The following is a 25,896-nucleotide window of genomic DNA, read 5'->3' on the forward strand; positions in this document are numbered from 1 at the left end:
CATCGCTGTCATAGGGTAATGGGTTTGTGTGTCATTACCCAAGGAAAAAAACACTTTACCCAATTTTGGGTAATTTAGTCAGGCTTGGAAGCACTGATTTAGTGCATGATTGAAATGTCCTGTTATGAGATGAATATGTCTTTTGAAGTTACTACAAATTTAATACTCCTACTTTTACTATTTGCTAAATCTAAGCCAGAAGCAATTAATCACCTACTCAATCTTGGAATTCGGATCCACAACCTGAAAACCTGTCCAATATGAATTTCATCTAAGTTGCCGTATATTCAACCAGAAGGCAAAATAAGAAATCCCCCCCCCCAAAGGAGAGAGATAGCGATCTCAAAATATAACTTCATTAGCAATCAACAATTCCTTGTTATATTTTCACAACTCCAACATGATTATGCCTCGAATGATTACATTATAAAATGCAGTTTCATAATTACGTAGACAACCTGAAATATGTATGCATATACATAATTGAAAAAAAAATTATATCCTGCCTATTCATAGAGTTCAAGATGGTTCACGACAATTAGCAGATAAAAACATTAGACTAAAAGTCAAAATACGAATTCAGAATTGTAGATGAAAAAGCAGATAAATGCTAATCAACAATATCCAGTAATTGATGTTTAAATAGGCAAGAAGGCCCATATACTAAGGGCTTTCTTTAAATTTGTTTTAATATTTTCTCAGCAAGAAGTGCCAGAGTTGAAGGAAGCTAGTAAAGATCTTTTTTTTCCTGGGCAGATCCCAAGGGTAGTTCTCCTGAATATTTTTCTACCAGTCCTCATACATTTGAAATAAAATATGACATAAAGTCCTTCAAAAGAAAGGGGAATTTTAGTGACATATTGTGTTTGTGCACTTAGTGCACTTAGTTATGTGTTGACCAATGTGTTTTTTTAATACACATATATGTCACATGCACACATATTCGTGCACGCACACACATACACAGAGTTTTTGTTTAGCAACTGACTTGTTTACCAACCACTCACAATTATGGCGGTGATGAAAAAATTACTTTGTGACCAGTCCCCACATGTATGATTTTTGCAGATTTGTCAAGCAAAAGAAAGCTGAAGAAATATCCTAAGCACAGGTTGTAGTTTCATAGGCAATCATTTTCCTTAACTAACTAGGATCCCATTTGTGGTCACTAAAGGCAGTAGATTTATCTCTCGAGAGGATTCTCATTAAGACTTAGCGGTATAATCGCATTGCTTCAGACATTTAACCTCTTATTCATCAGCACTTGGCAGCAGGCTTTCAGATTAAATTAAAAACTAATCTAGCAGTACTGATACCATGAAGTAGCATCCTAATGAAATCAAGCTGGCCCCTCCTGGTTGGTCTTCAGCAAAATGTTAACATTATTTCAGAGAGTGTTCTCCTAATTTTATGCACTATGCCATCTTTTGCTCTTTGAGTTTTGTTTTCCATTAGCACTGCAATTGCATTGGTGGATTTTCTGATTGTTATTTGCATCATTTTAATCATGTTGTAAATTTTTGGTTAAAGTATACATTAATAAGTCATGGAGAATTGGTAGATTGCAGTGCAGTACATTTTAATAAACAAATGAATACTTTTTATTGCTGACAAGAATGAAGCGTTTAATAGCTCAACAGTTGATTATCTACAGCACTTAGACTTATATACTGCTTTGCAGTGCCGAGGTGGCGCAGTGGTTAGGGTGCAGTACTGCAGGCCACTTCAGCTGACTGTTATCTGCAGTTCAGCGGTTCTAATCTTACCGGTTCAAGGTTGACTCAGCCTTCCATCCTTCTGAGGTGGGTGAAATGAGGACCCAGATTGTGGGGGCAATATGCTGACTCTGTAAACCGCTTAGAGAGGGCTGAAAGCCCTATGAAGCGGTATATAAGTCTAACTGCTATTGCTATTGCTATTTACAGCCCTCTCTAAGTGGTTTACAGAGTAAGCATATTGCCCCCAACAATCTGGGTCCTCATTTTACCCACCTCGGAAGGATGGAAGGCTGAGTAAACCTTGAGCCTGGTGATATTTGAACTGCCAAATTGCAGGCAAACTAGTAGTTAGCAGAAGTAACTTGCAGTACTGCACTCTAACCATTGTGCCACCTCTAACCATTGCGCCAAGATCTTAGAGCTTTTATATGTTTTTATTCCAGATTACAACTCTCAGTTTCTTCTTCCCATTTTTCAGAATTAATAGGTAGAGGGTGGTTTCCTTGGCTGGTTTGGGTACTTGAAGTATGTTTATGTGACAGTTTGTTGTAACCTGAAAACTGCTGATTCCCATTTTGTCAGCTTTAATTCTTACAAGTTGCCCTTAGAACCTCTTAGTCTCCCATCTTTCAAATAAGATCTAAGCATCCCACAGGCCAAATACGACCCTCAAACCTTAAATTTAACACCCTTTCTCTTGATCTTCAGGTATTTTCAGAAATTTTCTCCTTTCTCTAGAGAAATTCAAAGATGACCTGAAAGCATCTATCATGGTGTTACTGACAAGGGTAGATAGTAATACATACCTCAACATGCTTCTCAATTGTTGAATGATGATAACTTGATTAAAATGTATTTCACAATGTTGTAAAATAAACATAATACGCTTCAAAGCATAAAATAATCCAACTAGGTATTACTTCTTAATGGAATTATCTTCTGAATAGTAGAGTAAAATTACAAGAAAAAGGATAATTACTATGACGAGTGATAATTGTTTATACCATTTGCGTGTTAGTTTCTAAAATATATAGCAAATTATCATTATATTTTAAAACAAAGGCAAGGACTATTTGGCATGACTATTGATTCTTAATTCAGGTTTCTGGATTTGCCAATTATTTCCTTAGCATTCCCATTATTAGGCAGCACCTGAGATTGAATGTAAGCATTGAAAAATTAAAATTCTCAGGCCAGTCTTGTTGGTATTTAAGTCCTGCAACTTCTTATTTTTTCAATTCACAGCTAATTTTCTGAGCATGACTACAGTAAGGTCACACACAGTATGGATTGAGCAAATCAGAATTAAAGATAAAAATAAATCCAATTCAATCAATAAATACATTTGTACTGTATCTGGCTCCATATTTTTTTGAATTTCTCCTGATTCTCCACTCCTTGTTTAGGTTTGTGTTCTGACCCCCCCTCGTCCCACACCAAAGCACGCCAAGCCAAAGATACTTTAAGGAATTTATTAAAAGACAGACAGGTCCTTGGCAGCAAACCAGCACTGACAAGCCTTGGTAGCAATCCAGCCTGCCAAACTAGCCACAAAAGTTCTCCAACTTTTAGTCAATGCATTGACTCCTGCAACGGGGTGTGTGCACAAGCATTCCTCTTATAGGAATGCTTGAGAGAAGCCTAATTACCACCAGCTGAGTGCAATTATCTCCTGTAACTGCGCAACTGTTCCTTACGCCTATCAGCTCTTTGGTGCTGGGCATCCAGGAACAACTCACTGCTGACGTCCGGATCACATTCCCTTGTCTCCTTCCCACTGGTCCAAGGCTCAGGTGCCTCCTGGTGGCCAACCAGCTTCTCTGCGCCCTGCTCGGAGTCTGAACCCTCTCCAGGGTCCTCCACCTCCTCCATAGGGCCCCTCGCTGTCGGAGTCTGATGGCAGCTCCAATGGCTCCTGCTGGGCCACAACAGGTTGGGATGTGCTTCTTACCAGGTGCAAGTCAGATTTAGAAGAAATGTTATCTCTGTGACAGAAGGCAAGACAACAAAGACAAAGAGAGCTTGGTCCTTCTCCCTTCAAGAGTTCACCTGAAAGAAGGAGAAAATCTGTTTGCTTCTGATTGGCTGCTTTGAGTCTGAGATTCCTGGACTTTGTTAAACCCCACTCAATACCTTGAATGATGATTTATTATATCTTTCTGGGCTTCTGGTGTTTTTTCCACCCTTTTCTGAAATATGCCCATAGAATAAGGATCTATGTGCAATGTAAAAGATGTATATGTGTGTATTTTTGAAATATACACATATAAACTATATTCTCCACAATCTCTTTTTAATTTGAGCAATGCTTGCTTTATTTATTTATTTATTTATTTATTTATTTATTTATTTATTTATTTATTTATTTATTTATTTATTTATTTATTTAATATTTATTTATTGGAATTTGTCAAACAAAAATGAGAAGAATAAGTGAATAAAAATACAATAGCAATAGCAATAGCAGTTAGACTTATATACCGCTTCATAGGGCTTTCAGCCCTCTCTAAGCGGTTTACAGAGTCAGCATATCGCCCCCACAGTCTGGGTCCTCATTTCACCCACCTCGGAAGGATGGAAGGCTGAGTCAACCTTGAGCCGGTGAGATTTGAACCGCTGAACTGCAGATAACAGTCAGCTGAAATGGCCTGCAGTACTGCACCCTAACTACTGTGCCACCTCGGCTCTTCAATGACAGGGACGATAGGCATGTTAGTGCACATAATCATGCCCCTTCTACTGACCACTTCAATATGAAGTAAAGTCTATGGAAATCAATTTGTGACTGAAGCTGTGAAAATTTGTAGCTGAGACAACTGAAGACAACTATTTTATGATCTAGTTATTTCCCAAATTTCTGAACGGCATAAAAACTTATGTCTAAATATATTTGTATATTTGTTTATATACACATACATATACACACATCTGATATTACCCCTTAATCTACCAATGATTTTTTTTGTACCCATATTTCCTCAATTGGCTAAATTATACTTTATATTTCAAGTGGGTAGGTAGATAAATAGAGACTTATAGATAGAGAAAAAAAAGATGAGAGACAGACAGGATATTATTAATTCTGGTAGTACCAGTGTTGATCAGCAGAGCCTCTGCTAAGAAACAACTTCCTACTCAACAAATGCAAGAATAAACATTTGTTGCCCCTCTATCAAAACACATTGCAGCCTTATTACTTATTTTCTTGTCGTTCCTGAATTGTTCACTAAAAGCAGAAGCTACCTTGTGTGAAAACCCTGCAGAGACTTCTCTCCCTTCTTCACTGGACTCCAAGAAAACATGAATTTTATAGCAGTTTATAGCCCAATCTTAACAGAAAGGACAGCAGCAGCTAAAATATTACAGTGACATCATATGCTTTCTCATAATGAAGTCCTGGCATGTCTTCACCATAAGCATACGGATGTCAATTTGTAGAAAAATAGAGTGGATGTAGACCTCCATCTGTGCTATTCTACTTTCCACAAATGAAGATAACCTTTCACAAAAATGCCATTTCTGGTTTCTTGGTCTGAGTCAAATCATCAAAGCCAAATCTTTCCTGCTTTGATATGCTAGGACAAAATCCTTGAAAAGGAAAAGTGATATACATTCACATTAGCTGTCAAGGGTAGAATATAACCTTCCATCCCTATTTTTAAAGCAGAAACACAAATAGGTAGTTTATACAGATCATATAATGAAGCTGACCTTTAATAGTAATTTTATGAAAAATTACAATTACAGCATCCTCATCCAAATTATACATTCTCGGTTGTTCAGAAAGCGACATGAGAATGAGAATGTGGGATCACACTAGGGTGTCAGGAAAAATAGCAAGTTGCCTCTGTGATTCACAGGTGTGGCAATCACTCTTGAATAAGTTTATACTTTGGTAGTTTATATTCCATTAGCACAGCTCATTGATCAGACTGAAACTGCAGATATAATGTCACAAGATGCACCATTTTTGCATTTGTAGAGGCAGGGCTGTGATGTACATAGCAAAAGAAATAAAATCATGTAGCCAGAAGATGAAAATTTTCTCTTATATACATCATAGTTGTCTACATGGACATAATGATGTAATGGTCAGTTCTTTTTGAATATATCTAAGAAGCAACTGATGTTCTGACAGCCATAACAGTCAAAGTAGCATAAGTTAGTACAAGTTACTGAGGATGAAGTTTTATTACCACATTGACAAGCAATAGATTGAAACATGAGCAAGGAACATAAGGCAGAGTCTTATTGATAATGGATGTTTGGGCTAAAAAGACTAATATGCCTAATGTATGATGTACATGTCAATATAATTCTTAAGCAAGATAATCCCACATGGCAAACATGGTTGACAGTTGTCTGATACATAAGGTTTGGATTGCTGACTTGTTAACTGATAACATGAATGATCTCCTAGTAATTGCACAGTTGTATCCTTCTTTTGTCATGCTTTATCACCAATTTTAAGAAACAGAACATATTGTCAGCAAGAAAAGCATTGTCAGAGCTAACAGGTATAAAAGCAAAGCAAAGGTAGTCAAGCACAAGACAGTGGGTCCCTATGGGGCAATTTTGGCCTTTCCTTTTTCAGCTTGGCCTGTCTGTTTCAGTTTCTCCTGGCAAAATGCCACCACTTATCATAGCTCTTCTCTTTTGTCTTCTGGTAAAAAAGAAGAAGAAATCTACTCTCTCTCCCTCTCTCTCTCTCTCCCCCCCCATCTCCTTCCCCCTCTCTCGCCCTCCCTCTTTTTGAAAGTCTCAGAGCCTGCTTCTTCTACAAAGGTCCGGAAGCTATTTTTGCATTTTAGTGGTGTGGAATATTTCTAGCTGTATATAGCCCTTCTTGTCCATGTGACTTGTTTTTTTTTTTAGTTTAACAGATCAATATCTGTTCACTAACAGTTCCTATTGGAGTCAATTTTTTGGTCTGATAAATCTTCAGTCTGTCTTATTATATGACATGTGATCATTTATTGCTCTGATTCTTTTTGACATTTTCTTCAATGACTACTACTATTGATGATAGTGTATATACTAAGCTGCTTTTAGGCAGAAATACGAATAAGCTATACCAACTGCTACTTGAATTATTGAGTTCTTCACATAGCTCAATGAATAGCTTTTATTTCTCTTGCTCCCTTCTTAGGCTAAGCTAAGTACACATTATTACGAAAAGCAAGATTAGTTAAAGATTTAATCTCAAATTTCCTCACTGAACTGCACTGAAAATTCCTGTTTGATTTCCCTATTAACTTCCATTGTGAGCATGGCCCTAAAACTTTGCTGAATTATATTCTTCTTGCAAAGTCTGCTTATTCAGCAGGAAACAATCACTCAAATCATCCATAACAACAATCAACAATTGCACATCCCTTCAAATCAACAGTTATTCTGGAGATGACCTGTTTACTCTTCTCATCTGAGTATTCTTTAGAACAGGGGTCACCAACCTTTTGGGCCTAAGGGTCCACTAAATTCATAATTTTAAATCTCATGGACCACTAATACAATCTGCCTAATGACTGGCTGGGTGGGCGTGGCAAGGTGGTCGTGTGACTGGGTGGGCGTGGCCAACTTGATGTCACTCACATTGAGGGGTGCCTTGCCAGCCTCTATTTGCCACTCCTCATCTGCCCACTCGGGTTCCTTAGGAGCCCAACAGGAAGCAGTTACTGGAGCTAAGCAGCCACCCTGAGATAGCAAAACAGCTGGCTCAGTTCAAATTGGATCTCACTAAGAAGGAGGCTCAGCAGAAGCCCCTCACTGAGGACTATGAGTAAGGTGACCAGACGTCCCGATTTCAGCGGGATAATCACACTTTATAACAATTTGTCCCGTGTCCCGGGCCGTTTTAAAAAAGTCCTGATTTCCTGGCTTCATGTTGAAAGCCCAGTGGATTTGCTTATGAAATCCTAACCAGGGCAAGACAAAAAACACCCTATCTAATCCCTCTCTCTGTCTCAGTACTTTCATTGAAGATATTAAAATGTTAAAGCAACAAAACGGACCCCCACGCCCCTTTTACCTCATTTTATAAGAAAAAATGACCAAGTACCATAGACCTCCAGGAAATGCTTGGCTAGAGGGGCCGTGTTACTTCCTGGATTTTACGGAGGGGAGGGGCACGGAGGTTGGAGGTCTGCTCCAAAATGGTGGCAAAGTTTCTTTGAAAAATATTTCCCTGACTAATTTCACCATTTCAATTTGCTCAGTTCTTTATATTAACATCTACATCATTCTGGGTTGACTTCTAGTGCAAGCCTGCTGGTAAGTGAGCTGGGTTTTTTTCTTTTATTTTTTTAATGTATTTTAAAATAATATTTTATTTATTGTGCATAGGATTTTTAAAAATTCTGTGTGGATTCTTTTTTTAAATTGTCTTAGACTATTTAAAAAAAAGATTCTATCCAAAATAAATTGAAGTCAAACCATGTTTAAAAATTCTATGCACAATACTTTGAAATATATTATGCATAGAAAGAATAGTTTGAAATGTTTTACTTCAATTTATTCTGTGTGGATTCTTTTTTTAAATTGTCTTAGACTATTTAAAAAAAGATTCTATCCAAAATACAAAATACCAGCTGCAGTTATTCACTTAAGAACTGTGGCAAGAAAGGTGGTATAATGGGCTTAGTGACCAAAGTTACAATGGCATTGAAAAAAGTGACTGATGACCATTTTTCACACTTAGCGACCATTTTCACACTTAGCAACCGTTGCAGCATCCTCATGGTCACGCGATCAAAATTTTGATGTTTGGCAACAGATTCGTATTTATGATGTTTTCAGTGTTCTGGGATCATATAATCACCTTTTGACAAAGTCAAATGGGGAAACCAGATTCACTTATGTTACTAACTTATCAGCTGCAGTTATTCACTTAAGAACTGTGGCCAGAAAGGTGGTATAGTGACCAAAGTTACAATGGCATTGAAAAAAGTGACTGATGACCATTTTTCACACTTAGCGACTATTTTCACACTTAGCAAACGTTGCAGCATCCTCATGGTCACGTGATCAAAATTTTGATGTTTGGCCAAAGTTACAATTTATATTTGTAAATTGTAGTTATGTTGAAATAAAAAAATATTACAATACTATTTTTGCGTTGTATGAAAATTTTTGTTGCTCCGTATAAAATTTTTAACCAACCCCCCCCCCCCCCCCCCGGTCAAAGGTGTCCCTCTTTACCAATCTGAAAATCTGGTCACCTTAACTATGAGCATAGGTTTTCCAAGCAGAGGGAAGACCTACAGGAGTGCAAAGCCAGGTGCCAGCAGTTGAGATGGTCAGCCAGTTCCAGACCATGAGGCAGTTCCACTGGAACGAGGCCTCTGGCTCTTTGCCACCAGTGGTACTTCCCTCCAGCCTTTTCCTAAAGCCTAGCAGGAGGCTGAAGTAGACCCCAAGTCAGAATTTCTGCCTCCCCTCCAACCCGCCCAAAAGACCCAGAAGGGTGAGACTCTCTACAGCAGTGGTCTCCAGCAACACAAATGTTCCCAGGGGCCATAGTTTGAGGACCCCTAATTTAGTGCAATATAAAAAGTACAAATAATTTTTCTGCGGACTACCAAAATTTTCTTGTGGACCATCAGTGGTCCATGGACCACCAGTTGGTGACCGCTGCTTTAGAAAAGCCACCTTATTCCTTAGCTACCTGTTTGAAATGTTGTAGGGTCTCCTGCTTTAGCAGGGGGTTGGACTAGAGGACCTCCATGATCCCTCCCAACCCTAATATTCTATTCTAAAATACAGCTTGATCACTTTCCTGTCTTCCTTGTTTATACTGCCTATCGAGCTGACATCTTCCTGTTCACTTTTCTAATGAATAGCATTCACTGATAACATTACACTTTAAGAAGCAATATATATTCCATGTTTATATATCATAGAAGCATATCACATATTCCACATTTTGAGCAGTATAATGGCAATTTATTACTTTACGGCAAGCAAAATTTCACCTGTAAATTTCTCCCCCACACTCCCGCCCTACACTGCAGTCAATAATATAAGCCCCTTCACTTTATATTAGAACAGAGTAAATAGGGAATTATTCAGCAAACCACTTAAATAATAGAGGCCGAAATAGAAACAGAGATAGTTTGTAAAACAATTTTAAAAATACATTTTCTTCTTTGCTTTCATTTAATCTTGAGTCTATGTTTCTGCAACATTTCTTCTCATTCCATAAGGTCTGAAATAATTCCTTGAGCCAAAGATAAATTGATTTGGATTAATTGGACTTTGGTTACAGTCCAGGATTTGGATGGTGAATCATAATTTTGACATACCAAAACTAGAAATCACAGCTGAACCTTTCCTAGTGTAGTTGAGTAGCTAACAGAAAACTGTGGCTTATCTAGTATTTATGGCATTTAAAGGGTAGCAAATGTTTCCAAATGTGCACCTGTGTACATTAATTCTGTTATGTGAAATTTAGGAAGAATGGGTAACCTTTTTGGGTGTCTATGGAGATTCTCAGTCATCCAAGTGATCCAGAGGTGCTTTTCAAGAGACAATTGGACTTTCTGGTTTTTCTTTTTGGGTACATGTGTGAAACAATGTACCTCTTTGTATATGCAGGTTGATGAGTGACTTTAATACATTTACCAAAGCGACAGTGCTTGAACTTGTCCTTTTTAAAAAAACTTATTTCTCCATCTCCAGATCCTGGATGCAACACACATCAGAAAAGAAACATTCAGCAGTGAACAACAGACCATGCTACATTTGCACAGACTGCACCAAAGATGCTAGTTGTCTCTTTTGAGTCCTCCATGCAGAATTGATATACCTGACCTGCAAACCTCCCTAGGTTGTTTTAACCTTTGCGCTAAAGGTGCTACTGCACTGCAAATGTTCAGAACTGCTGAGGCATAGTTTTTATTGCAACATGCTAAATGTGGAATTAAATTGGAAATGTCACACAGTTCTTTTTCTGATATGAAATAAAAAGAGGGAAAAAATGAGATGAAATCAGCAACTAAAATTTTCCCAGCCATTGAAACATAATTTGAATCTGCAGCAATTTAACAAGCTGATAATGATGTAAATGTGTCTGTCTGTCTGTCTGTCTGTCTGTCTGTCTCTCTCTCTCTCTCTCTCCATCTAGCCATCTAAAACATTTATGTAACCAATTTGACAGGTCCCAATCAACAAATTTGATGTATTTAGATGCCAAGGGACAATGGAAGGGGCATAACTAACAAGCTCAGATCAAGAAAAAGCAATAACTTTGATAAATTGGAAGGGGCAAGCAACATTTTGTGGCCAGAAGCTGCAGTTAACTTTATTTTTGTTTTTGGAGAAGGAGAAGGGCACAAGTGATGTTACAAAACAGAGGGCATAATAAAAAAGTACAGAGTTATGATATTTTTGTCTTTTTTTCCTTTACGTTTTTTTGGGCAGAGCGTCCATACAATTTTCTTGTATTTCTTATCTTAAAATGTGCAGCAATTTTAAGGAGAAGAAGAAACTACATGTGGGCAGCAGTGGGGTCTCGATTGGTTATTTCTGATGCAAAAGCATAGAAATAGAGCCAAAGTGGTGTAGTGGTTAGAGTCAGGGGACCGCTAGCTGCAGCTCAGCACTTCAAATCTCACTGGCTCAAGGTTGACTCAGCCTTATATCCTTCCGAGATGGGTAATATGAGGTCCCAGATGGTTGGGGGCAATATGCTGACTCTGTAAACCACTTAGAGAAGCCTGTAAAAGCACTATGAAGTGGTATATAAGTCTAAGTGCTATTGCTATTGTTAATCTTGAAACAAGTTTCTGCCTGTTGACTGGAAAGGCTGTGGTTGACATGTATGTTATCACCATACATGTGCACGAAGCCTGACAAATATTGGAAACTTATTTGGAATCACAGTGGCTGACATGCTATGAAAGAAAGGGATGAATGAAGGATAGAGTGATATACGAAGCCTAGAAAAAAAGAGGCAACATATAGTGTCAGAAGGTTGCCATTCATTAATAGAGAAGGAATCAGTCCAATCTTGAAATTTCAAACTGGGTCCCAGAAATGAAGATTGCATTGGAAGGATGAGGAGCAAGCTGGGGAAAAGCTTGAACATCACTAATGAACCTTTTCATTCATTTTCAGCATTTAAATTGTTCACCAACGTGAATCTAATGTTTGAATCTCAGCTCTCATCTGAGAGGAAGATTTACATTTTGTTATGTAGCAGAAAACAAGTTTAGTGATAATTTAGTTAATGACTAAAATGAAAGTTTTTTTAAATTAACTTTTAGCTTGAAAATGCAGTGCTGGGGATGGCTTGCAGCTTGAATAACTTTTTGCTTCAATGTTCTGGCAAAATATGAAGTAATTATTTCTTTTCACCACTCACATTTCCCTTTATCCCATTGCAAGGTGGAGAGGCTAGCTCTTATTAGTAGCATCAGATGGTTGCTGTGTGATGAGAGAAACAGAACATGAAGAAGCACAGTTACCAAGGCTTCAGAGACAGTTAGGATGGAGTGAAAAAAAAACCCTCATCAATCATCCCTCAAAGTAATATCAATCCCGACAAGACCGAATGGCTATTGATGTTCCCTCCCAAAGATTGGCTAATTATTCCATCTCTCAGTCTGGGGGGTAAAATTATACGCCCCTCAGAGAGGGTTCGCAATTTGGGAGTCCTCTTGGATCCACAGCTGACTTTAGATCACCAGTTATCGGCTGTGACCAGGGGGGGGGTCTTTGCCCAGGTTCGCCTGGTGCACCAATTGCGACCCTATCTGGACCAGGAGGCACTTCAGATAGTCACTCACGCCCTCGTGACCTCAAGACTGGATTACTGTAATGCGCTTTACATGGGGCTGCCCTTGAAAAGTGTTCGAAGACTTCAGCTAGTCCAGAATGCAGCTGCGCGAGCGATTGTGGGTGCACCTAGGTACAACCACGTTACACCTATCCTCCGCGAGCTGCACTGGCTTCCTATAGGTCTCCAGACTCGCTTCAAGGTGCTAGTTGTTACTTATAAAGCCCTACATGGCATCGGACCTGGGTACCTGAGAGACCACCTCCTGCCAATTACCTCCCAAAGACCAATTCAATTGCACAGGCTTGGCCTTCTCCGGGTTCCATCTGCCAGCGAATGCCGGCTGGCGATCCCCCGGGGGAGAGCCTTCTCTGTTGCTGCTCCGGCCCTCTGGAACGAGCTCCCCATGGAGATCCGGACCCTTACTACCCTCCCGGCCTTCCGTAAAGCTACTAAGTCCTGGCTGTTCCGGCAGGCTGGGGGCTGTTAAAGCACCCAGCCCCGTCTTAATTGTGACTGTTGTGGATTTTAAAATTGTTTGTATTGTCTTATTTATTCCCTCCCCTGTTTATTGTGAGCCGCCCAGAGTCCTTTGGGAGTGGGCAGCATACAAAACCAATAAACCTAAACCTAAACTTAAACCTAATGGAAAAAATCATAGTCAAGTAATTTTGGAGTCTAGTTTAATATGTGTTTGATTAAATTCTGTGATATAGAAGAAAGTATGGAAGTTATATTAATGCTCTTAAGACAAATGCAAGTTTAGACTATGACTTCTTTTCTTACACATACTTGCACCACTAAAATTTGCAGAGATCCTTTTTTTAAGAGGAGAAAGGTTGAATGGAACATTTATTAAATTCTCAAAAATATGACCACTTCATCAAAAAAGAGAGTTCATTTAAAGCACTAAAGTCTGGTTTTAGTGTTTAGATCCAAAATAGTTTTATGTTTAAAAAAGAATAATTTTCAAGATATTCTTTTCTGTTTCCTTGAATAATGTAAATATAACACTTCAGTTGACTCTTTTTTAAACAATTCACACTTTGTAAGCAGTGTATTAGCATGTACAATGAGCTTCCAAGCAAACTTCTATTTCTCTCCTCTCTTCTCCTCTTCCTTCCTGGCAGGCCTAGATTATTTGCACCATGACTATGAAAAACAAAATACACCCAATCCTTTGTGCTGTGGAAATAAGTCAACTATTTTCAATGACACCAAGATTTCCTTTCTGTAATCAGGAGACAAATTCACTATAATTTTTCATGTTGTCTTTAACTTACCTTGGAATGCTCACTATTTCTTTCTTTCTTTGCTAGCCATCACATAGATGTGACTTTGAGCTGCTCACAACACACTTATACAATGAAAAAGAATATAAACAAAATATAGAAACAATGCATGTCAAGAATAAAGCTAAAGCTTCAGCAGGTCAGTCACAGTTTACAGGTCATCTTGAATGATTTTATCTGATAGATGCCTTTAAAGTGACCCTGAAGAAAAATCTCTGACTTGATACTCTCTGTGAACCAGATTCATGGTCTTCATAGTGGCATACATTCCTTGCTATTTCAGACTCAGTCCCCAGAGAATTAAATATGAAATTAAAGACCCTAGAGACTATAAACCTATAGAATATTACTTAAATGTGGATATTGAGGGTCTTTGACTGAAAAATAATAATGTAAAACCTACTGGATTATATCTAATATAACAAATATTTAATTTAAAATATTTTTAAAATTAAAGTTTTACAAAGTACATAAAAACTAACACAAACTAACACAGATCAGAACCAGTAAAGAAAGAAAAAAGCAAAGTGTAGGAAAATAATACAGAAACTTCCAATTTCCTTTGCAGCAAATGTAAGTACAGCTACAAAATTACCTCTTATGCTATGATTACAGAAAAGTTCACTTTGTTCTATTATCCAGGTTTTTTCCCCAAATCATCAAAACCATCATAAATGCATTTTTTCTGCTTCAGAAAAATCAAAAAGTCTATAAGGGTTTTCCAATCAACCATAAATGTAGATGTTTTTCTCTAATCAAAGAGATTAATTTAGACATCTCCACAAGTTCTTTCATCTTCACCAGCTATTTCTCTGTTGTAGGTAATTTTGAGCATATAATAGTCTCGCTGCAGTTGTCATATGAAGAAACAAAGTTCCATGACTTTTTTCCTAGCTATTATCGATTAGTCCCCAAAGGAAAATATATTGTTTCAGGTGTGCTTTAGCCTTTTAAATCTTCTGAATTGATGCATGTATTTATATCCAAAATGTTTTGGCTTTTTTTATATGTCCATCAAACATGATAAAATGCCTCTTCATGTTATTAACATTTCTAGCAATGATTCGAAATACCTTTAAAGTTTTAGGCAATTTCTCTGGTGAGAAGTACTAATGATTCTTGATTTTATAAAAATTCTCTTTAAGGCTAGAACATAAAATAAATTTCAGATCTTTCAATCAAATATGTTCCCATTGGACCATTTCTATAGTGTTGCCAAAAATTTAGCCCATTTTATCATACATTCTTTTGCTTTTATATTTCAATAAAAATTATACATTACAGGGAACTTCATCAGTACATAGTTCTACTTAAAACTCAGACTTACTTTGCTCAAAACCATAAAATCTTTTACTTTTAGACCTTTCTGTTAATTGTACATAATTGTTTAATGTACCTAATTGTACATTGACAAGAATATCCTTCTGTTATCAAATATTCTCTTGATTTCATTATACAATCCACTTGAGAAAATTTGAGGACATCTTAGTAGGTTAACTATTTATGTTTACTTATAACTTGCTTCTATAAATTGCTTCTTATCCTAAAAGCCATAAAGGTGTTTTCTGGAAAAACCTGACTTTATATTTATTCCATATTCTAAGAACACACTGTCTAAAATATTGATTTTTAAACTCTACATTCACCTTTATTATACCATAGATATTCATGCTAGCCAAATCTCAAATCATGACTTTCTAAATCCAGTAACCTTATATTTCTTTAACAATACATAAACAGCAAACAGTAAAATACACTTTCATATGTGATAAACCTATTCTGCTCTTACCTTTGCATTTTACAATACTTTATTTTAAACTTGTGCTTTTTTTCTTTGCCATACAAATGTAAATATATTCTTTTGCCACTGTTTAAATTGTAGGATTTGTAGGATTTATTATAATTTATAGGCCGCCCTTTTCCCTGAGGGGACTCAGGGCGGCTTACAAAAACACGGGGAGGGGGGTACAAAGACAAAAGCATAAGACAATACATAATATTAAAAATAGGGCACAAGATTCATTCATCATTCGGGAGGGGACAAACTAAGATTTTTATCCCCAGGCCTGACGGGATAGCCAGATCTTAAGGGCCGTGCGGAAGGCCTGGGCGGTGGTGAGGGTGCGGATCTCCACGGGGAGATTGTTCCATAGCGTCGGAGATGCAACTGAGAAGGCTCTCCTCCGCGTAGTCGCCAGTCGGCACTGACTGGCGGATGGAATTCGGAGGAGGCCTACCCTGTGCGATCTGATGGGACGCAGGGAGGTAATTGGCAGAAGGCGGTCTCTCAAATAGCCAGATCCACTACCATGGAGTGCTTTGTGAGTGGTAAGTAGGACCTTGAAGTGCACCCGGAGACCAACAGGTAGCCAGCGCAGCTCACGGAGGATCGGTGTTATGTGGGCGAACCGTGGTGCGCCCACGATCACTCGCGCGGCCGCATTCTGGACTAGCTGAAGTCGCCGGATGCTCTTCAAGGGCAGCCCCATGTAGAGCACGTTGCAGTATTCCAGCCTAGAGATCACAAGGGCTCGAGTGACTGTTGTGAGGGCCTCCCGGTTCAGGTAGGGCCGCAACTGGCGCATCAGGCGAACCTGAGCAAATGCCCCCCTGGTCACAGCTGACAAATGATGGTCGAAACTCAGCTGTGGGTCCAGGAGAACTCCCAAGTTGCGGACCCTGTCTGAGGGGTATAAATTTTGTCCCCCCAGCCTGATTGATGGAACATTAGCCAAATTATTGGGAGGAAAACACAACAGCCACTCGGTCTTTTCCGGGTTGAGCACCAGTTTGTTAGCTTTCATCCAGTCTTTGACAGCCTCAAGGCCTCGGTTCATCACTTCCACCGCTTCATTGAGTTGGCACGGGGCGGACAGATACAACTGCGTATCGTCCGCATATTGGTGGTATTTTATCCCGTGCCTCCGAATGATCTCCGAATGGTACAACAATTGCCAAGATAGGTATTGCCTGAAACAAAATAACATTCTGGATACAAACATTCATCTTAATCACAGTAATTCTCTCCATTAGTGACAATTGTAAGTTATCTCATCTTGACATACCTTTTTAAGCTTCATGCCATGTCTTAATATATTTGTTCTGAAATAACATACAATTCATATTGCCTATAATTATACCCAAATATTTAACCTTCTTCTCAATCTTAAAATATTGTTCATGAGTTCAGTTTCATTTGTAACTTCATTTTTTTAAAAATAGGTTTGTCTCCTGTTTATTGATGCCTGCTAATGACTCATTTTTTTAACCCATTGATTTCAGTGGATACAGTTTAGTGAGTTTACTATTTCCAGTCAGGGATTCTCAGTATCCACATGTAAATAATGTTCTGTAGTCTTTTGATCTTTAGGTCTTTAGCCTGTCTTTTCTAGGGCATGAGTCTGAAGTAGCAAAGACTTAAGAGCCACTATAACAGCCATGGACCTGTATTTTGGACAGAATTGTATAAAATTGGTGAAATTGATCTATACTTAACGAATAGCGAAAATAATCATTAACAGGGATTTAATTAAACTACATGAAAGACAAAATTGTAGAAGACAAGGTTGTCCACTATGTCTTCTGTTGTTTATTTTAGTTCTTAAAATATTAAATAATGATATAATGAAGATAAGAGGATTATGAAGGTAAAGATTGGAAAGGACTCATACAAATTAGGAGCTATTTGGGATAATTTTGATTTTGGCAGATCGTAGACAGAATTGAATTTTTAATGAATAAAATTTAAAAAAATGAGTCACTAGCAGGCATCAATAAACAGGAGACAAACCTATTTAAAAAAATATGAAGTTACAAATGAAATGGAACTCACGAACAAGGTTCAACTAGGTTAGTTATGATGAACCCATCCCATGAGATAAATCAACCTGCTTTGGGAGAAAAAAAAGTTAACAAGATTACCCAAAATTTACAGATTCTCTTTACACTCTCTATAAGGACAGAATGTTCTCTGATGCAGTGTTGATGGCATTCTGAGAGATGAAAATAGCTCCTCTGTCTTTGTAGTAATAGCTGTTACTGGAAAATTATTAAGAAGGCAGAAGTGGAATGAAAGGTACACAATCAAAGCTTACATCATTGAGTAGTCATTGAACTAATTGTTTACTCATGAATGCAGTGCGTTACTGGGTCTATTCATTTAGATGAAAAAGATTTTCAAGAAAACAAGGATTGAACATGAGCTCAATTAAACTGTTTTCAATTCTCTGCCAGTATTAAATAATTATTTAGTGTGCTATATATGATCCCGGATTCTTTGTGGCACAACATCAATTTAATATTATGTAAGTTTGTGTCTGGGTGCACCCCCCCATATATTTTAGTATGAAACCTTATTTAAAAATTGTTGTATTGTAATATAGATCAGCAGTTGTATTGTAATATATAGTTTGGCAGTTCGAATCCCTAGGACCGTGTAACAGAATGAGCTCTCGTTACTTGTCCCAGCTTCTGCCAACTTAGCAATTCGAAAGCATGTAAAAATGCAAGTAGAAAAATAGGAATCACCTTTGGTGGGAAGGTAACAGTGTTCTGTGCACCTTTGGCATTTAATCATGCTGGCCACATGACTACCGAGACATCTTCGGACAGTGCTGGTGCTTCAGCTTTGAAATGGAGATGAGCACTGTCCCCTAGGTTGGGAATGACTAGCACATATGTGCACATGTGTGCATATGTGCTTTATCTTTACCTTTAATATAGAGTCAAAGGCCTATGATTCAACTCTACTGTTGTAACATGAAGTTTGCTGATAGGAGAAGTAATTCTTAGCCTCGCATCTGGAAATTTTAGAGAAAAACATTTGGGAGATATTAAGTTGGGAAGGCTGTTGTAAAGTTTTTAAGCCTTGGGATAAGATACTTGCTGAATATTGTTATAAATCTGGACTGAGAGAAAAATTGTGTTCTCAAGTACATTTTCTTAATCTATTTTAAATAGATTAGTTTTTTTAAAATAACCTATTTAAAACACTTTAATATTTTAAAACTTTAATTCAAATCAATAGTAATACACAAAGCAACTAACAAAAGAAATGAAAAAGCCCACCCAGTTAATTGCACAGTTAAATAAATTCTTATATGAGATATGCTTCTGCATCAATAGTCTCAGAAGAAAGAAATGGCCAGCAGCATGAAAAAAATAATAATAATAACATAAATAAGTCTTCTCATATTAAATTTTGGGCTAGGGCAGAGCACAAAAGATCAATATCATAAGCCACAAAAACAGCAGATGAAAATAGACACATCCTTTAAAACAGTCTGACCCCTTGATGGATTTTTAACTTTAACAGTTGTTTATAAAGGCTTGGATGAATAGAAATGCCTTCATCTCAAACATACACGATGGAGATATTAATATACAGCAGACCAGAACCAGAGGTGGGTTGCTACCAGTTTGCATCAGTTTGGGTGAACAGTTAGTGTTATTTTGGCCTTGGTTGCATGAACCGACAGCAACCCAGGCTGGTCACACCCCCGAACTAGTTCCCTGGCCGCCGATGCTGTGGCCAGCATCTTTTTTAGTAATTGTTGAATGTTCTGCGCATGCACAGAACAATTTATAGTCAACAGTGCACGTGCGCACAAAGTGAGATGGCAGCAACGCCAGGAGCAACCCACCCCTGACCATAACCATCAGAGAATTACAAGTCCTCTCACCACTGATGGAAAAGAACTTCAGCCATAATTTTTCCAGAAACAACTATCTGTGCCATAGTCCAAAATCTGTGCTCTCACTAATACTCTGAAGACTATTGGGTAGAAATGAAGACCATCAGCATTTGAAGGAAAAGAATAAGTGAAAAAGGATGGAGCTCTTAGCTCTGTAGTAGGTGCTCTTAAGCCCTGCTTTGAATTAAACTGTCAGATGCAAGTACTCCTTTATAATTTGCTTAATTCAGATGTATTTATATATTTTGGGCCAGGTCAACCTTATTCCACACTAATTGAAATTTCTAGGATAAATACAGCCCTACATGTTTTTATAATATGCTACAAAGAACGTGATTTTCAGTTCTGCTCCCCTAAACACAAGGGTGAGAAAAAAAGGATTTTGTGGAGAGGTTATTTGGACATTTTTGAAACTACTTTCAATAATTGGCTCATATTGTTAACCAGTGTTTTATCTATCCTCAGGCTAATCTAGCATGAAGAAGATTAGAGAAGAGAATTTGAACATATTTGTCCTTAATTATTCAGCATATTTGGCATAACTAGTCAACTTGCACATCCATTAGAGGAATATACAAATTGAGTTTTCATTTGGGATTTTAATATGCAGAATGAGTGAAGGAAATATCTCAATACAATAAACCAGATCAATCCCCTGATATTATCCCGATTAGTCCAAATATCAGATTAGTCTAAGGATAGTGCCCCCAAACTCCTAACTCACTCTCTCTCTCTCTCTCTCTCTCTCTCTCTCTCTCTCTCTCTCTCTCTCTCTCTCTCTCTCTCTCTCTCTCTCTCTCTCTCTCTCTCTCTCTCTCTCTCTCTCTCTATATATATATATATATATATATATATATATATATATATATATATATATATATATATATATATATATATATATATATATATATATATATATATATATATATATATATATATATATATATATATATATATTTAAAGTCACAACCCCTGGTATGCCCAAATATGGGAGGAAGGTCACACTTCCACTCTCTGTCTTCAGCTCGCCACAAGAGACCATCCAGACAGAAACCCAATATTTTTTACTGTTGCCTTTTTGTTACATTTGTTATATTTATGCTGATAAATAATATAAATATAAATATATATTTGTGAGATAAATATATAAATATATATATGTGTGTGTGTGTGTCTCTGTGTGTGTGTGTGTCTGTGTGTGTGTGTGTGTCTGTGTATGTGTTTGTGTGTGTGTGTGTGTGTGTGTGTTGTATTTGTGCTTGTAATAAAGGCAACAGTAAAAATATTGGGCTTTCTGTCTGGATGGTCTCTTGTGACGAGCCGATGGACAGAGAATGGAAGCAGTTAGCTTCCTCCCATAATTGGGAGTGTCACTATATTGGGAATATAGTGTCACAACCCCTGGTATGCCCCAATTATGGGAGGAAGCTAACTGCTTCCATTATCTGTCTATCAGCTCGTCACAAGAGTCCATCATGACAGAAACCCAATATTTTTACTGTTGCCTTTGTTACATTTGTTGTATTTGTGCTGATAAATAAATAAAGGGAGACTAGTATAGATCTATTTCAAGCTATTTAGCTCTCATCAGCTAGCCATACCCTTGCTGGGAATCGAACCTGTGCTGTATTGCCTCTTTAAACACACACACACACACACACACACACACACACACACACACACACACACACACACACGAGGTTATTTAATCTAAGCTGATAGGTAGCTTGCATCCACTGATTAATGGCTGTGGTTGTCATAGCTTCATTTTGAATTGTGCTGAAGGGGAATGTGTCATGAACAAATCATGATTGAGCCTGAGCACTGTGAAAACAATAAAAAGGCAAAATGATTATTGCTGAATAATGAGCTTGTAGACATAGTTGATGAGTTGGGCTCCCAAAATGGAGAAATAGGCTGACATATTTACCACAGTCACTAGAGAAGCAATACAGAAAGCTGTTGTAAAATATAATTGGTAATAAATGATTAATACTTGGCTTCAAAGCCAGCTGAGTTCATTGTGCGGTGGTGAGAACATGAATGGTGCAATTGTTTAAAAATTCATATGCTCTTGCCCACAGAACATATAAATATTCCAAAGAGTCCTTCTATTACCAAGTGGCAGCTCTCTGCTTACACATTATCTTTTCATTGTTAATCCTTAGAAGAGAGTGTGAGGATATGTTCTTGCTGATCCCATAAAATGCTTTTGACATGATTGATTTCTTTCCCAATGAATTTTATGTTTGCATCTCTGTTGGATAAGTAAGACACTAAAGGTTAAATAAGAAACTCAATTGTACAACAGCACTAATCAGTTCTATGGAAGGATGCCCAACTGCAGCCTACAAATTCTTCTCACCAGGAAACAACCCTGCAGCTGGACCAAACTGTTTCTCTTGGATTGTCAGGATTTCTTTAGGCATTGAGTGGACTTTTATACCTTCAAAGACAGATAAACAGAACAGAACACAATCCAAATATATTTTGGTAGAAATTGATACTTGTTTTTGGATTGTGTAGACTTCTATAATTATAGAGAATTTCAATTCCCCTATTAGCAGAAATATTTTTGGTTGCAGTGCTTATACACATTAAAGCAGTCTTTCCTAACAAAGTGCTCTCTGTAAATTTTGGGACTGCATTTCCAAGCATTCCCAGCCAGATTGGAATTCTGGGATTTACAGTCTCCACAATATCTAACAATCCCAGGTTGTTTCTCTAAGAAAAAAAAAGAATTCTAATAAAATCAGGAAGGCTTTCGGGATGTTGTCATGGCAAATTTAAAAGACGCAAAAGCAGATATATGCTTTTGTTTACATTTCTTAAGCAAGAATAGGCACTACAGCATCTGCCCAGAGAGAATTCAGTACATTACCTAATATATAATAGCACTATCCACTCATGTATAAGAAGCTACATTATTTTTTCCAGACATTTACTTGATGTTTGCTTGTATTTGTTTATCAGTGCAGGGAAATTTTGATTTAATGGACTCCCAATTAACTTACCAAATTTTCACCCAGACTACTCTTTGAGATAATGGGCAAATGATACCTTTCTGCATACAAAGTAGTCAGGGTGAGATACTTTCATTTACATTAGTTGTCTTTCATTATAGATTTGAGGCAATTAATGCCATTTGCATAATCTGGTCACTATTCTCAGTTCAGTTTATGTTCTTTGCATAATGACATCATAATGTAATCTGCATAATGACATAATAACATAAGATGCTGCAATAACATACTTTCATATTTACTAGACTTTAAGGGCTACCAGGTAATTCTTCCATTCAAACATTCACTTTTAAATTTCCTTTTTAGAGCATCTTATCTGAGAAAAGGGATGAGATTTGGCTTGTGTCCTATAAGCAGACATTGGGAATGCTTACATTTCTTTCAATCTTCCTGTTAATTATGCACACATCTTATAAGAAGCAGGAAAAAAAAATAAGGGTGAAATTATTGGGGGACACATATGTATCTACATTCCGTATCTATTTTCATTGAATATGCACGCACATACACAAATTGATAACTATTCCATCACATTCTTCTGCAAAACCCTCCATTTTATATGCAGTCAATGTGGTTTACATCCAAACAGATTCACCTCTTATTTAGTCTCGACCAGCTTAACCAGTGGCATCTTTGTCTGCCCTTGTCTTTTACAGTCATGATTTTTTTTTAAAAAAAATCTAATAAATTTTCATTTATCTCACACAGGAAATGACCTTGACCTGAAAAAAAAAACAAGTAGCCAGCATGACAAATGCAGTTATATTCCCTGGCACAGGGCAAAAGACAGAAAAAGGCAGTAACTAGCAATGGATTGTATTTAAGAATTGTGCTTTATGACTTCAGTGTCAAAAGAGCATTGGCTTTGTAGTCAAAGAGCCTGACTTCATGTACCAGAACTGAATACCCTGGAGATCTTATAATCTTTTCCTGTCATATAAGGGAAATACATAATGTGACTCAATGAAATGATATTGTTGATCACTGCTTACAGATAAAAAATAAGATGATTGTTTATTCAAGGTTGCTTGCTGCACTGAGAACATTGTCACAACAAGAGCCGAGGTGGTGCAGTGGTTAGGGTGCAGTACTGAAGTCCACTATAGCTGACTGTTATCTGCAGTTCAGTGGTTCTAATCTCACCGGCTCAAGGTTAACTCAGCCTTCCATCCTTCCGAGGTAGGTGAAATGAGGACCCAGACTGTGGGGGCGATATGCTGACTCTGTAAACCGCTTAGAGAGGGCTGAAAGCCCTATGAAGCGCTATATAAGTCTAACTGCTATTGCTATTGCTAACTGCTACATATGTTATCAGAGAGCACCAAGGACCCTCATTACCACCCTGATCTACAAATGTTCTCCTTTATTGGTACTTTGTCACAGAGCTAACAAATTCAGTCAAGAGAAATGTATCCAGTAGAGGAATTGTATTTTAGGATCGCAGTTAACAGTAGCATAAATTTATATTATCTTTTCTATAGTATCATGCAAATACCCTAGAAGGATAAAGATGTTAATGAAAATAGGGTTTTAGAAAAAGAAAAAACAAAGAGACAAATATAATAGGACCTCCTGACTGGGAACAGTACAAATATCTCCACTTTTCCTGAAGAATATGAATAAGGATGACGGTACTTTCAAGGAGGCCTGGATTTCAGTTCTCTTCGATGTTAATGAAAATAATAAATGTGAGTCAGAGGTTTCTCTTGATGTTCATAATAACAGAGAATCAAGGATTGACTTTGAAGGCTTCTTTTATTTCTGCAGCAAACCAAATGTTTCAGACATGAGCTTCATAGGTAACAAAAAGGGATTATGGGAGCTGTATTCCAAAAATGAGGGAGTCAGCTAACTTACATAGCTCTGTCTGAAGGCCATTTAGAGAGCTCATTTAGAGAGCTCAAAACATGTGGCCTGCCACCATCCCTTATACACTTAGGTGTCCATCAGGTTAGGGTGTGTGTGACATAATGTATGCCACTAAACAAACCACATGATTAATGTAATGTGTCCAGTGATGGAATACAACTACAAAGGGTTAGGATTCCTATTATGGCGGAATCTTTCATCATTTTATTGTTGTTGTCATTGCAGCTTGTATTGGACAACTTTGCTTCAACCCAAAATGAATGGAATTAAAATCTGGGGCCTCTATTGGCATTGCTTGGAAACATGGAAGAATGCAACTGTGAAATAGCAAATGAAAGGAAGAATCTGCAGAAATCAAGCTTTCCCCTTATATGATCTGATATATTTTCTGCTTGTGCAAGACCTGTTTATATCCCCATGCTTGTGCTAGGGAGCTGCATTGCTCACTTCTAGGCAGCTATTAAAGCACTGGATTTTTCTTTTTGTTAGATGGAATCGATGTATGCCCTAGAATTAACGTTACTCACATCTCTGCTGACATTCCAAGCTCTTTTCGTTTTAGGTTTTGGTTCTTGTCCTCAGAGACCAACGGATGCAACTAAATTGCTGGTTTGGCCAAGGGGAAGCTGTAAGGGCTAATGTCTCCCTTACAACTTGAGTGCGCTGCTTGACATGTGTATATCGGTTCTCTTGAAATTGCTTTTTAATGGCTTCCCACCCCAAAAGGAGACTAATAACAATCTCATTCTGAGTTGTCCATCTCGCTGACAGTGTTGAAAATCAAAATGTTATTAAAGGCTAAGTCAATTCAGTTCTGAACTACAATGGATGGCAAAAAAAATATCTTGTTTTCAGCCAGAGTAAATCTGAAGGCTTTATAATAGCATGTACTGTATTATTAAGGCATCACAGTTTCCATAATTCCCAGCTAGAATGACACCCCAAACACATGCAGATTGAAATGACTGACTAGACTGGAAGGAGAAATAGAGAAGTATCAGAGCAAAGGATATATCTGTCATAAGCATTTGGCATTGTGATGATAAAATTTTAGCTGGTTTAGTTTGGATGGAGACCAATAACTATCAGTGACAGTTCCCCCCCCTATTGAGATTTCTAAATCAGCTCATTACCATTGAAAATATTGCTTGTTTGTTTGCGCTGTCTAAACACATTTAATATTCAGAAACTACAGTCTCCTTTGATATGAATCCATCCCCGACATGTCTATATCTAGTAAAGACATTTTCTCTACAAAATGTCCCTTTTCCTCTTCATCATTGCTCGAGTGCTTGATGTTAGAAAAATATCAGATTAAAAAGAATTACAAATCAACAAAACTCTAAAGATGGTACTGCTAAGGTTCCTGAATCTCAATTAGAAGAACATAACTTCAAGAGCAAATTCCCTAGAACATGAAGTAGAGAATTAGGATGGTATCTTTCTGTAATGCTGCATCTATGCTGAACAGTTCAAATATATTGACCATGTTAGTTGCATATATAATAAAATGGAGGGAGATTTCAT

Source organism: Thamnophis sirtalis, unplaced genomic scaffold, assembly GCF_051295495.1.
Source record: "Thamnophis sirtalis isolate CommonGarterSnake01/CBP01778 unplaced genomic scaffold, rThaSir2_p1.2 scaffold_6, whole genome shotgun sequence".
NCBI classification, from domain to species: domain Eukaryota; kingdom Metazoa; phylum Chordata; class Lepidosauria; order Squamata; family Natricidae; genus Thamnophis; species Thamnophis sirtalis.